Source organism: Lycium barbarum, chromosome 11, assembly GCF_019175385.1.
Source record: "Lycium barbarum isolate Lr01 chromosome 11, ASM1917538v2, whole genome shotgun sequence".
Classification (NCBI taxonomy): domain Eukaryota; kingdom Viridiplantae; phylum Streptophyta; class Magnoliopsida; order Solanales; family Solanaceae; genus Lycium; species Lycium barbarum.
The window spans coordinates 45,479,187-45,494,913 of NC_083347.1; the positions used below are offsets into that span (position 1 = coordinate 45,479,187).

General features: G+C 36.3%; 1 long non-coding RNA gene and 1 other non-coding gene across 2 annotated transcripts; both read right to left on the bottom strand.

The window, feature by feature from the left end:
• Positions 1–3,328: 3,328 nt before the first annotated feature.
• On the bottom strand, positions 3,329–4,917 carry LOC132618581 (uncharacterized). The gene is made up of 2 exons (XR_009574196.1): positions 4,239–4,917; positions 3,329–3,642 (listed from the first exon to the last, which is right to left on the bottom strand). It is a non-coding gene; the product is annotated as an uncharacterized LOC132618581 (long non-coding RNA).
• Positions 4,052–4,130, bottom strand: LOC132620676 (small nucleolar RNA R16). The gene has a single exon (XR_009575113.1). It is a non-coding gene; the product is annotated as a small nucleolar RNA R16 (small nucleolar RNA).
• Positions 4,918–15,727: the final 10,810 nt, after the last annotated feature.

The window sequence follows — 15,727 nt, forward strand, 5'->3', positions numbered from 1 at the left end:
GTGAGGTTGAGGTATTTGGAATTGGCACAGTTTGCTTGAAAAGTAAGAACGGTTCGAGGTTGGTTCTTAACAATGTCAAGCATGCTCCAGATGTTCGTCTAAATTTAATTTCTGTAGAAAAGCTTGATGATGAGGGTTATGATCAAACCGTTGGTGGTGGCCAATGTAAGCTTCTTAGAGGTTCAATGGTTGTGGCTCAAGGTTGCAAGATATTTGACTTGTACTTATTTCAAGGCTCCATTTGTAGTGACTCAGTAAATTTTGTGGAGAATGATATTTCATTAGAGTTATGGCATAGAAGGATGATTCATATGAGCGAGAAGGGGATTGATAATTTGGCTAAGAAGATTTTTCTTTGTGGAGTGAAACAAGCAAAGTTAAAGAGATGTGTTTACTGCTTAGCCGGGAAACAGAAAAGAGTTTCTTTTCAGAGTCATTCACCTTCAAGAAAGCTTGATTTGCTGGAGTTGGTACATTCTGATTTGTGTGGTCCTTTTAAAGTAAGTTCTCGTGGTGGTGCACTTTACTTTGTGACTTTTATTGATGATCATTCTCACAAACTCTGGGTATTTCCTTTGAAGTCCAAGGATCAAGTACTTGATGTGTTCAATACTTTTCAGGCCTTGGTTGAGAGACAGACAAGGAAGAAACTAAAATGCATCCGCTCAGGTAATGGTGGTGAATATATTGGTCCTTTTGAAAATTATTGCAGACATCAAGGTACTCGGCATCAGAAAACTCCTCCAAAGACTCCTCAGTTAAATGGTTTAGCAGAGAGGATGAACAGAACTCTAGTTGAGAGAGTTAGATGTTTGCTTTCAGATGCTAAGTTGCCAGATTCATTTTAGGCAGAAGCACTCAATACTGCTGCTTATGTTATCAATTTATCTCCTACCGTTGCTATGGATGGTGACGTCCCTTACAGAGTTTGGTTTGGTAAGGATGTCTCTTATGCTTATCTGAGAGTCTTCGGGTGTAAGGCTTTTGTGCATGCTCCTAAGGATGAGAGGTCAAAGCTGGAAGTTAAAACTAGGCAATGTATCTTCATTGGTTATGGTCATGACGAATTTGGCTATCGTTTCTATAATCCAGTTGAGAAGAAACTTGTTAGAAGCCGTGATGTTGTGTTCTTTGAAGACCAAAAATTTGAAGATTTTGACAAAGTTGAGAAGGTTGTTTCTCAGAGTAGTGAGAGCTTAGTTGATGTTGATCCAGTTCCTATGACTATTGCACCTGAAGAAAATCTTCAAAATAATGATGATCATGTTCAGAATGACCAACATGATGTTGTTGATGCTCCAGTGGAAGATGATTTTTCAAGATTTTTCATTACTGAACATCTCCATTTTTTGTCAACCATGAACCCCAGTACCTAAGATGGATTACAGGTCTGAGCCTCAAATTTTTATTGATATAATTTGTAGTGGATTGATCTTTTGTATTTCAATTTTCAATTTCTGTACTGTTGCTTGAGATGAGAAGAAGGTGCTGGATATTTTCTAAAAGCTCATCTTGCAATGGTGGTCTGCCATGGATAAAAGAAACAAAACTAAGAATAAGAATGAAGAAAAATGGCGGAAAGAGAGATTTTATGTTCGAATTTATGGTCAAAATTGAAATGTTTTGACTCTTGAAATGATTGTGCCACATAAATTGGGACGAAGTACTTTATTTGGATTATTAAGCGCAAAGAGCCTTGTGTTTTTGTTTTATTGGCTACTCTGTCAGGTTACCGCGTGTAAATTTCTCGCATCTAATTCTTTTGCCAAACTGCTAGAGAAGTGTTTAATAGACAATTTAAATTGAAGTGCCTAAATAAAAAAGGAAAATTTACATGTCATAACTACTTCTAAGAGCAATTTATGGATTATAACTGCCTTTTGCAATACTTACATTTCTTAGCTACATTTTACATTTCGTAGCTACTATACATGAGGTGTGTTGTAGTTGGAGTGGTCATTGGGCGTGTGCTTTGCCCTTGCCTGCCTAGTTTCGAATCCCGCTGGCCACATTCCTTTTTTGAGAAATTATAATTTCGACTGTATTTCCGTGGAGTTGTGTATTTCATTGTATTTATATACTGATAATCCTTTTGTTTTGGCTGGCACCACATTCACATCATATGTATTTGATGTATTTCGAATAGCAATCTCACATTTCGGTCTGTATTTCAGTGCATTTGGTCAGATGTATGTCACATGTATTTGGTGTATTCAGCTGTATTTCGGATAACAACCTTACAGCTGTATTTAAATACACGGAAATACTGCCGAAATTGCAAAGGTAGCTACTGTTTGTAAATTGTAAACTTATAGCTATATATTGTTATGAGCTTATAAAAGGTAACTGTTTATGTAAGTTGCCAAAAAAAAAAAAAAATCGGACAAGTTTAAGAGCAGCATATGTGTATTCAGCCACTACATTAGTATTGCTCACTATTCTTTCCCAATTCAGTATTTTCTTCTTCCTCCCATTTCCTTTGCCCCCATTGCAACAACTCTCTTTCTTCTGAGGGAAAGTTCCTTGCATAGTACTTAATACAAAACTTCTCATAGAGTTCTTGGAGTGTAGCAACACCATAGGATATTTAGGGGCATCGGTTTCGGGTGAATCAGTTTTGTAATTACACAATAGATCTTTTGCAAGCCATTCTTGTCTATTCAAATTTTAATGGGCAATATTCGCTGTTGACACTGACTGTACTACAACATGCAAGTTAACATCACTAAACGTCAATGTATTAGCTAACGCTAGCAAGGGCAGAGCCAGGTGGTGGCTAGAGGGTTCACCTGAAACCCTTCGGTGACAAATTACCCTGTATATACAAGGTTAAAATTATTTTTTATGTATATATATAGTAGATGTTGAACCCCCTTGACTCTTCGTTTGTTTACTCATTTATATTTTTAAATCCCTTAGTGAAAATCCTACGCTAGGAGCTTTGAAATTTTATTTATGATTGTTGATAACCAGCTTCTCTGTTAATATGCTTGAGATTCAACTACCAACTGTGTAATCCTATCAACTTTAACATCAAAATCAGCACGAACAACAACATTTGTTCAATTAAGTTAATAAACACCTTCACATGTTATCAGCTACCGCAGAAAGAATCCATACACAAGTTGAGAAAAAATGTATCTCCTACCAGCCTTCCACCTTAGGTGTTTGAATGTTGAGTTCAAAAGCACAAAGAAGCCAATGGCATCCCTGATCTTCTACATAATCATTGAATGGCAGATACTAGAAGTTTGTATTTATTTCAATACTATGTAGCAACAATGAGATAGCCAAAAAAAAAAATAGGTAGAAAACATGAGCTAAAAGCTGCTCAGAATTTGCAATTTAATTAATCATGAACATCTTTCATAAGTCCAGACATAATTTAGCAAGTCATCACTGCAAATTGATGAAGGGAGTAAATAAAGACTATCACAGCTTCATCATAATACACAGATGAAAATAAGAAATTGACAGCCTGAAAAGAAACTACATAGAATAGCTATAGCTCTCAGAGATATTCCATTAAAGGAAGTTATGCAGACAGTCAACACAGCATCAGGTTCTGACCGCCCGTCTGCTTATTCTCATCAAAGAGCAAGCCTGAAATTTAGGTAAAATATGTTGGATTTACCTTATTACCTGAAGAATAAGATGAAAAACAGATTTCTTAAAAACACACACATACACCAGTAAAACGAATGAGTACAGATAAAATTGTATGAATTAGTAAGGATAAAATTGTTGGCATAAGGGATTTACTTGAGAGTTGAAGTGTGTAGAATAAGTATTAGTTTAACAGTGTTTGCCAACATAATCATCAAATGAGAGATGCTAACCCAAGATTTATAGAAAAAATCAATCTTTGAGATAAATAAATAAACAGCTCTGCCCAAAATTTGATATCAATTTTGTTCTAAAACCCGATAATTTGTCTTTCAACACATATTAGGAGTTCTCCAAAATCAGACTGGCATGAAATATATAATCAAACTAAAACTATCTAACAAACACCAAACAGATGCAAGTGTATGAAGAGACAAGTAAAGTGAATGGCATCAGATAATAAGCGGAGTATATAATCCACAAGGTTATTCAGTGTAAACAAAGTAGTATCCTCATTTGCCTAATAAATGAGCCATCAAATTATTAGATAAACAAATAAAAGACTAGATATTGGAAGGTCCATTTGACACCAAGTCTAAAGGGAATAAAATGCAATGGGCTGGTAAGCTAACCTTTTCAATGCAGTACGATAAAACGAAACAATAGTGACGAAACATTTTTTTATTTTAAAAATCAATAGACATATAGAAGAAAAGAAATATCAAGGGATAGGTTCTTTCTTTCTTTCCTTTTCCCCTTCATGGACTAATATTGGGAAAACGGCTAGGTTGGGACATTCTTATATAGGGTTTTAGAATGCCTAGGGTTTTGCTTCATGTAGCAAATGCTATAGTGGGACAGCCGAAATCTTTAGCTGCGCGATCTGTGAGGGTGGGGCGGAAACACCAAATCAAAAAATACAATTACACCTATGTAATTTTTAGGGAAAAGGTTCAAAAATACGCCTCTACTCTCATTTATTAGTCAAATTTATCCCCCGTTATAAGTTGATGTTATTTCTACCCTGCCTGCTGTGACGAAAGTAAAAAAAAAATACCCCTCAATTGGATGGAATCTCCAAAAGCAACCTCAATTCCCAAATTTAACGTAAAGTTACCAAATTTTTTTTTTAACCCGACCCGACCCACCTAATTAAAATAGTTGACCTTTTCTTCCTTCTGTTCTCCGCTGCAATCTATTCCTATAATTCTTTTTCCTGAATTTCGCTCCTGCCGGTTATGGATGGAATAGTTAAAGGGGATTATTTTCACGTGCTTAATTGCCTGTTCAATTGGTAAAGGTGATCATAAGTGCTATATTACTTGTTTTTATTTGAATTTTTAATTTGCAAGTTTATAGGTGCAGTACATTTTATTGGACCGTGTTTACGATGAGATTATGTATAATTGGCATCCATCTAAACACTTTATGTTCTATCAGTACAAGGCAAGTGAAATATAAGAATGGTGTGGTTGGAGACGAGCTTGTCGGAGTTCGTTGGAGCTTGCCGGATTTTGTTGGCTGCTTGCTGCGTTTTGGCAGCGTGGGAATGAGAATTTTAACTTTATGAGAGAATCAGTGATTTCTTTACTGCAGTAGCCTATTTTTCAATCCTAATTGGAATCATTTACTTTGTCAGCTCAACCGGGAGCATTCATCATACTCTAGGTTAAAAAGGGAAATCGGGTAATTTTAAGTGAAATTGGGGAATTGAGATTGATTTGGAGATTCCATCCAATTGAGGGGTATTCTTGTTTACTTTCGTAATGGGGCAGAAATAGCCCCAACTTGTAATGGAGAAGAAATTTGACTAATAAATGAAAGTAGAGGCGTATTGTTGACCCTTTTCCCTTTTTTTTTTTTTTTTTTTTTTTTTTTTTTTACTTAGGAAGTCCAATTGATGTGATAGAGTTTGACTACGCACAGAGTTTAAGAAAAAAAAATGAAGACTTTTGAAACTTGTAATCTAAAACAAACCATAAATATGTGTGTGGTTATAAATTATTTCAATAAGAGTAGACAGAGAAATTTTAAGTAAACTATTTCTAGATATATAAATGTATCTTTTTTTTTTTTTTTTTGACAAAGTGAGTACTAGTCAGTTGGTTAAAGAGTTTTTAACTAAATACACCCCTTATTGGTTTACCACAACTTTCATTACATCCTCATATTATTCCAATTAACCAAGAACATTCTTTAAATTTAAAAAAGTGACCAAAAACATCCATCCATCTTCTCTATGGAACGGTCTTTTTTCTTATGTTCAACACATTTTTTAGAAGAGAAATCCTATCAGAAAGGCTTGATCGAACAACATCGAAAACACCATCTACTCCATTAAGTCGTCCAGCTTTTAGCTTCATTGCCATCAAGCTCTATTCTTTTTCCATTTTTTGTCATCAATTTTGATGGGTCTTCTTTAGGGGTCGTTTCGTAGGATGTATTAGAAGAAATAATATATGTATTAGCTTTGGTTTTACTCATTCCTTGTTCGGTACATTTTTCAATCTATTTGCCTTAGTGATGGACGAATTAACAGAGCATATTCAAGGGGAGGTTTCATGGTGTATGTTATTCGCAAATGACATAATTTTGATCTACGAGACACATAGTGGAGTTAATGATAGGCTGGAAGTTTGGAGAAGCCTTAGAGTCCAAAGGTTTCAGGTTAAGCATCACTAAGACGGAGTAGCTAGAGTGCAAATTCAGTGACGTAGTGCATGAGACAGAGGTAGAAGTGAAGATAGAGGAACAAGTCATACCCAAGAGAGGAAACTTCATGTATCTTGTGTCCGTAATCCAGGGAGACGGGGAGATTGACAATGAAGTCGCATGATGTGCCGTGAAATTACGGCACATCTGATGTTTTTTTAATATGAGTTTTACTTGTTTTCAACCAAGCTTGTGTTGTTTTTACGTGTTGTTATCATGTTTCAGGTATTCAAGGTCCCGAGAGGCTGAGCAATGAAAATTAAGCAAAAAGACACTGAAGAGTGGAAAGAACTGACAGGAAGAAACACAATCCACGGCCCGTGAAAGAGTTCCAGTGAGTCATGTGGAAGAAGGTGATTTCACGACGACACGCCACGGACCGTGAAATATTCCACGGTCCGTTAAAAGGTAGCGTCAAATTGATCCTGATTTCAGAAGAGTTGCAATTCTACGGTGGCTGAAGAAGTCTCACGGTCCGTGAAAAGCTCTGTCGGGCCATACCTGTTATTTGATTTTTGGAAGAATTGGCCCACTATAAATAGTTCCTTGTAGGGTTTTTATTTATTATCAGTTGTCAGTTTTAAACTATTATTCCCTAGTATTGAATACTCATAGTTTTTGAAACTTTTTGGAGAACAAACAATTACAATTATTTTATTTCAATTCCAATCAATCGAAAGTAAGCATTATGATTTCTATTATCTCTTCTTGTTCTTCTTCCACTATGAGTAGCTAATTTCTTTACTAAGGTTGTGAACCCTACGATGGGTGTTTTGTGATTGGGGATTGGGATTGATATACACATAATGGATTGTTAGGGTTTATTTATTCTTTGTTCTTCATTCATAATTGATGGTTGCAAACATTGATTAAAGCCATAAACTTTACTTAACTTGGGAAAGTGAGTAGGGTTTGGTAGGGATAAATAACAAGAACTCAAGGCGTTAACCCTTGTTTAATAAATTCACTTAGGAATAAGAGGAATTTACTTGGCACGAATTAACCGTTCTTCATATATACTCTTTTATATTTGGGAAAATCATAAAGAGAAATAATCTTTAACTGTTGAGAAACATTAGGGATTCAATTAGAGGTTAAGTGCATTCGTATAATGATCAATTAGAAGTTTATCATGATCAATCACCATAGCATACACTTTATCTAGAAGGGGACACAACCTTGGTTTCTTTTAGCATATGTTACAATCCAAAGCAATTAGTAGCAATTAGTCATAAACAACCAATCTTCTATAAACTCAACGGAATAAGAAATTAGACCTTAAGAAAGTACTCTACGACTTTAGTAACCTTTTCACACCATATTCCCTGTGGGATTCGACCCCAACCTAGTTGGGTTACTATATTTGACATCATCCGCTTTACATCATTTAATAGGTGTAATTTGAGCGTATCATCGCACATCCACTACAAAAAATAGGCTAATTTGCGGAGGTTGAAAGTTGCAAATCTCGGAGGTTTTAGCCTCCACTATTTTCTAGCTGAAGATAAAACCCCCGCGAATTACAACTCTCAACCTCCGTAAATTACTCCTTTTTTTTGTAGTGATCGCATTGAATCAGGGTGGTTCAAAAAGGAGGCTTGCCTCTAGGGTATTGTGCGATAAGAAGGTGTTGCTAATGCTCAAAGGTAAGTTCTATAGAGTCATGGTTAGACCAATATTGTTGTATGGGGCAGAGCGCTGGCCAGTTAAGAATACCCACGTTCAGAAGATGAAGGTAGAAGATATGAGGATGCTCAGATGGATGTGTGGTCATACTCAGAGAAATATGATTAGGAACGAATTTATATAGGACAAGTGGGGAGTGGCGTCAGTAGCAGACAAGATGAGGGAAGTGAGGCTGTAGTGGTTCGGGTATGAGAAAATGAGGTACGAGGATGCGCCAGTAAGGAGCTGCGAGAGGTTGGTTATAGCAGGAGTTAGGAGAGGTAGAGGCAGGTCGAAGAAGAATTGGAGGAAGGTGATTAGATAGGAAGGTATGGTGAATGGATCTCCGATCGGGAAACCGTATCCAAGCTCCGTGGCTTTGGTCTCAGGTTCGCTACTTGCTAGCCTATCTTCAACCTCGGGATCCCCTATTAGATCTTCTTTCAGAGAAGCCCCCGCATATACTGCCCCTATTTATTCATGATTCCGGATCCAGATATGGAACTGGAATAGGCTATGCCTTCACCTATGCTATTGATGCAAGCTTATAATTAAGCAAATATATAAAAGCTATCACCACCTGAAGCAGTAAAACAAAGTTGTTATGGCTATGTTACTAACATAGACAACTATGAGTGGTATTCATTGACAGGAGTGACCGCTTTCTAGTCGTAGTTGGTACCGCCCCTGTTCACTTCAGCATGCAATGAACAATTTCGGGAAGAATCAAAGTTTTTCGTGGGCCTCAAAAAAGCAGAGAAGCGTTGAAGTGACGTCCAAGCCCGTGGTGGCAATGCCGCCTCTACGCAAGCCCTCAGTTACCGAGCCGACCTCGTTCGCTCGGAAGGACAATGGGGCCAAATCTCCCTGGAAAATAGGTTTCTTCAATGAGATGATTGTAATCTCTTAGCAAGTGGTCAAATCAGTAAGTTGAAGTCTGCAAATCCGTTAGTTATCAAGTTAGAGGCCTCAAATCCGTCAACTCTTCAATTTGAAGTCCAAAACCACTACATCTGCAAGTTGAAGTCTTCAAACCCGCCAGACTTCAAGTTGAAGTTTTAAATTCACCATGTCTATAAGTTGAAATCTTAAAATAAGGCAAGTCTTCAAGTTGAAGTTTCAAATCCACTATATCTGCAAGTTGAAGTCTTCAAGCTGAAGTTTTAAATTCAACATGTTTGAAAGTTAAAGTCTTCAAATCCTCTAGTCTTCAAATTGAAGTTTTAAATCCACCATGTCTGCAAGTTGAAGTCTTAAAATACAACAAGTTTTCAAGTTGAAGTTTCAAATCTACTATATTTGCAAGTTGAAGTCTTAAAAACCGCAAGTCTTCAAGTTGAAGTTTCAAATCCACCATATCTGCAAGTTGAAGTCTTAAAATCCAGCACGTCTTCAAGTTGAAGTTTCAAAACCACCATGTTTGCAAGTTGAAGTCTTCAAATCCGTTGGGTCTTCAAGTTGGAATCTCAAATCTACCAGGTGGCAAGTTGAAGCCTTCAACGATCGCCAAGTATAGTCTTCAAGCTGAGGATCTCTAAATTTCCTTGCCTTAAGGTGTACTAGTTTAATCCCTTTGCACCTCAAGCTGGCCTTTGGCGGATTTATCCTTAAAAGGATCTCTAAATTTCCATTCCTTAAGGTGGACTAGTTTAGTCCCTTTGCACCCTAAGCTGGTCTTTGGCGGATTTATCCTTAAAAGGATCTCTAAATTTCCATGCCTAAAGGTGAACTATTTTTGTCCCTTTGCACCTTAAGCTGGACTTTTTGTGGATTTACCCTTTGATGTTCCGTCGATATGAATATTTGGCATCGTGGATTTGTCCTTTTATATCTCGTCGATATGAAAATTTGGTGTCGTGGATATGTCCTTTGATATTTCGTTGATAAGGGTACTCCGTCGATAAAGGCATTCCGTCAATATGAGAGTTCCATCGATATGAACATTCCATTATAAGGGCAAGCCGACAATATGGACATTCCTCTGATAAGGGCACTTCGTCGATAAAAGCATTCCATCAATAAGGGTCGTCCATCGTTAAGGACATTCTGTTGATAAGAACATTACGCTGATAAGAGCACTCTGTCGATAAGAGTACTCCGTTGATATGGACATCTCGTTAATAAGGACATTCCGTCGATATGGGCATTACGTTGATAATGACGTTCCATTGTTATGGTTCAAGAATGGATCCACTGCTGCAAAGGATAAAATGAACATATAACGCAAAAAGAGAGAAAAAAAAAGCGTGGGAGAAAATCACCTTCATTCCAGTGATTCTTGATCGTCAAAACACAAATTCGAATTGATTTAAAGACATGTTGGTTTGTGCCGATTAGCATGGAGAGGGGTTTATATAGATTGTGAAAAAAAAGGTGGGAGAAGATTGTCACACCCCAACCTTGGGCGGTGTGGCCGACACCCAGCACCCGAAGGCCCGAGCGAACCAATTGTGATATCTGAACTCTGTAATATAAATAATAAGCTGACAAGGCCCAATAACATATATATGCATAACTGAGGCCGACCAGGCCAACAAAACACATCAACACTAAATGATAGTCTGTAAGCCTCTAAGAGTACTAAAATGCAACAACTGGTCGGGACAGGGCCCTGCTGTACCCAACCCCATCTAAATATATGTATATACATGCATGCATCCTATTTGATGACTCTGACCAGCAACTCCGGAGAATGGAGTGCGAACATCCCTGCTGAACTCTGGTACACTACTGAGAAAGGTATACCAATCCGTCTACCTGTACCTGTGGGCATGATCACAGCGTCCCTAAACAAAAGGACGTTAGTACGAATAATTTACCGAGTATGTAAGGAATGAATAACAATATAGTGAAAGTATGGAAAGAACATGAGATAGGAGAAGTAACCTGTACATCTGATTGCCTCTTAAGGCAGATATCGTACACGCATAGCTTTTAAGAAAAACATTTTCATACATATATAATATAACTGTTAGTGTTGTGGAACATACAGCCCGATCCATAAATGTTAGTGTTGCGGAATATGTAGCCGGATCCATATATCATATCATCCAGCGTCCAGGGCATCCCGTGTCCGGAGTATCATCATAACCTGCCCACTGCAGTGGTGTGCACAATAGGTGCCGTACTCGGCCGACCATAGCGCGGCTCGGTAATGAAAATAAATACATATATATATATAAGTGCAATACAAGACTGACCTCAGAAGAGATATCATAAGAAGAGTCGGAGTGGCCTATCGTCGTTATCCTTCGACTATCGTTATTGTCGCTACGTTCTTTATCTTTTCAATTCAAGAAACAACACGAGGAGAATAGGAGATATACTTCAATAATGATTATATAAGTGATAAAGATCGGCTCAACTGAATAAAATACCATTAGCTCAACTTCAACATAAAGAATAACATAGTGAACAACCTTTTTCCAATCGACCAGAAAGATACAAGGTGCGGGAAAGTACTACAACACATGCCATATATAAATCAAGGAAACAACCTTCACCATTTGGGAATGAAATCAACTCAACTTTAGCGGGGAAAGTACCATGATGAACATTATACTTCTCTCGGTAAACAGGAAGGAAAAGGAATGTGAGAAAATATTTCAATGTGAACTATTCATGAGAACACCCTCGATACATGTTTAACGGAAGACCTTTCAAATGATAACCAAACGGAATATGGAAGCACGAAGAGTTCTTTTATACAAGTCATATAGGAAGTAGAGATTAGCTCTTTCATTCTTGGATATGATCGACACAAGTCAACGGGATAACGTTTCAAAAAAACTCATTTGAATTCTAGTCATGCCAAGAAAAGAAGAGAAAGCCCTACATACCTTAACGATGGAGTTTTCCACGCTTCACGAGTCCTCGAATACCTTACGAAAAATAACCTACATCATACGACCAATTTGGGATCAATTCCAAGTTCATAGCTTATGGAAATACTCATTGAGGCATTTCGTCGAACAACTTGCGGACGTAAGTTCGTAGGGTCATTTGTAGTTTAATTTCTTCATTCAAGACTACCATTTTTCTTCTCCTTTACTCCTACTCTTCCTTATCAATCCATCCATAACTTCATAGCTCCAAATAATACATTTAAACCATAACAAATATCCCAAACAATCAAGTTCCACCAAAAGAATTCGTAAGGACTTGTTCTAGGGAATTCTCCTTCCAATTTCTATGTAAAAAACTTGTAGTATCTTAGGAGGATCATTAATATGAGGAACCATACCTTAATTATGAATAACACTCCAAAACGAAGATTACTTCAAGTTGAAGAATTCTTCCGAGAAGCGAAATAGCGAGAAAATCACGATTCTATGATTGCCACGTTGTTCCTTGCGTTAGAGTTGATTGATTTGCACTTGGATTGGCTAGGATTCATGGATGATTTGTTTGGAGAGTATATTAGGGTTCCCTTGGTCTTTGAAGATGAAGAAATGGGGATAAAATCGTGGAAAAAGTGATATATATACAAGGGCAAAAATTAAGCCATCGACTATGCCCACTGTTCCAGCAGCAGTTTGCACCCTTGGACGGAAATGCAAATATCTCTCTACTCCGATGTCATATCAATGAACGGTAAAGTATCCTGGAAACTAGACTCGTAGACCTTCAATTTGATAGGTGGATCACCCCGTAACTCCAAGTATATTGAGAGAAAAGCTCCGAGACATCTGACCCAAACTTTAGCGAAATTTACAAACTTAACTTGCGACGCCCTTTGTCGACTTTCTTATTACAACTCGTTTGACTTCCAAACTTAACAAGACACCGTTATACAATTCAAATACTTCATATCATTACTTGATTAGCATGTGAAGCACTCCTAATATCACCCAAAAGTACAAGTTATTGTATTCCCAACTTGCCGACTTTTGACGAAACTCAGGCTTCTTCGATTCATTCACCCTCCAAACCTTCCGCCACTTACTAATCTTATTTATAGACTCTTATAACCATTTATATTAATAAGCTCAATCCCTTTTAACCTCAAGATAATTTCTTTTGAACTTGCATCGACTAACTCATGATGTGACTTTAACGTGGGAAAATCCGGGGTGTAACAAAGATCACCTTCGTTGCAGTGATTCTTGATCGTCAAAACACAAATTCGAATTGATTTAAAGACTTGCGCGCTTGTGCCCGATTAGCATGAAGAGAGGTTTATATAGATTGTGAAAAAAAAATGGTGGAAGAAGATCACCTTCGTTCCAGTGATTCTTGATCGTCAAAACACAATTTCGAATTGATTTAAAGACTTGCTGGTTTGTGCCTGATTAGCATGAAGAGGGGTTTATATAGATTGTGAAAGAGACGAAGACAATTTATTTCCCTTGATGTGGGAACATGTTTAAGGCAGCTAAAGAATTTGATACTAATATTGGACTTGGTGTTAACATTCGAATTAAAAGGAAATCAGACATGGCCTTGACGAGTAGTACCGGTGGTATAATGTCCTTACCAATTAAATATGATGTAGGTTTATCATGTGGCTATGCTAAGTCAAAGTAACTACGCACTAAATCATTGCAGAAAGAAATGCTGTGTGTAATAGCTAAATGCAGGACACATGCTCAACCTTAATCATTGCAGTTGGAGAGGATTTTTTTTTTTTTTTTTTTTTCATGCAAAACTGAGAATTTTTGGCAAAGTTAAACTTCAAATGCCAAAACAGTAACGTCAATAATCCATAGTTGTAATCAAATATCTATCATTGATACATTAGTCTCAACGAAGAATATTTCAAGCAGTAGGGATGCATTACAAATGAATGGCACGAGCTACGTTTTGGAGTTCAAAGTCGATAAAATATTTAAATTCGACGTCTTCATGATACTTCAAGGCCCGTCTTTGATTTCGACACGTCCACACGACCCCCACAAGCCTTGAAGTATGGGGCATTAGAATTTATAGACAATAAAATTCGAGTTGAGAAAAATCAAGACAGGAAAATATCGCAATAATCTTATTATTTGATTCCAAATATGAGTGTTACAATCTCTATGAATCTTCTGATTCTTCCTTTTGATAATAAATTCAAGGGTTTTTGAGCTTGATCTTGAACTTGATGGATTTGATCTTGACTTGTATATGAATTCAAAGGCCTTTGAGCTTGATCTTGAACTTCGGGGTCTTGATCTTGACTCTATTTGAATTCAGGGGCCTGAAGCTTGATCTTGAAAATGCAACTGATTTTGATTTGAATTGATTCGTCACGAACACTTTGATGGCCGCCACGAACAATAATTCTCCCACGAACAAGTGAATTTGATCTTGAAGCCTTGCTATTTTATTTTCCTTCGTTCTTGATCTTCGGGTATTTGAAACTTGTAGAGGAGCGCTTGAATGCTTGCAGCATGTAGAAAACGAGCTCCTTCTGGCTTCTTGTTTGAATTCTGCCTCCTTATTCTGAATTTTGAGGACCCTATTTATAGTTGTAGGATGGAAGAGTTGTGATAAGGACAAATCCTTTCTCACCAATTAGAATGAAGTGACATGGCCATGTTTGATTGGTCGGAACATGTTTCTTGAACACTAGGCATGCTGCATCATTTTGACACATGACATAATCTATTGGTTCCTTTGTTTGACTTGGCGTGCTACGTCATTTGACACGTGTCACCAATGTGGGCCTCTAGGATAAGATGACATCTTGGGCTTAGGATAATGGGTTCATCATTTATAGCCCAATTAAATGAACTAGCCCAATAAAGTTGGACTTTGGACTTAAATAATTAATTAAAGGGTCTTTGACATATATATACATCTTAAGGAGAAATATTTACGAAACGTGACGATAGTTTTATATTTACAAAACATAACATTACAAATCCTATACAAAACATGTTTTATATTTTTTAAATTTTTTTATTTTTAAAAAAATTATTTTTTAAATTATTTTTTTATTTTTTTAAAAAATCATTTTTTTAAAAATTATTTTTTTATTTAAAAAAAAAATTTTAAAAAAAATTAATATTTTTTTTTCGCTCAGAAACTTATGTATGAAAGTCGTATGAAATGTGTATATCTCGCTCAAGACTTAAAAAGTTTGCTCAAAATTTAGTGTATGAAAACGGTATGAAAAATGTATGAAATGTGTATATCTCGTTCAAGGCTTAAAAAATTCGCTCAAAATTGTGTGTATGAAAACAATATGAAATTTGTATCTTGCTCATGTCTTAAAATTTTGCTCACATTTCCGTGTATAAAGTTCATGTTAGATTTCTGTAAAATTAATACAACTACAATAACATTGTATACAACTTTGATACAATATTCAAGACTTAAAATAATCGCTCAAATTTTTGTGTATGAAATGTGTATATCTTGCTCAAGGCTTAAAAAGTTCGCTCAAATTTTATGTATGAAGAACGTATGAAATGTGTATATCTTGATCAAGGCTTAAATTACGCTCAAAATTTTATGCATGAGAATAGTATGAAATGTGTATATCTCCCTCAAGACTTAGAATTTGATTCACATTTTTTGTATATAAAGTTCATATTAGGTTTCTGGAAAATGAATACAACTACAATAACATTGTAATAATTTTCATACAATATTTAAAGCTTAAAGTTTTCGCTCAAAATTTTGTATATGAAAATTATATTAAAAATTTCGTTCACACATACATATTTCATACAACTTTCATACACAGAAATTTGAGGTAATTTTTTAAGCCTTTGAGCCTAAAAAAAATTAAAAAAAAAATTAAAAAAATATATATAAT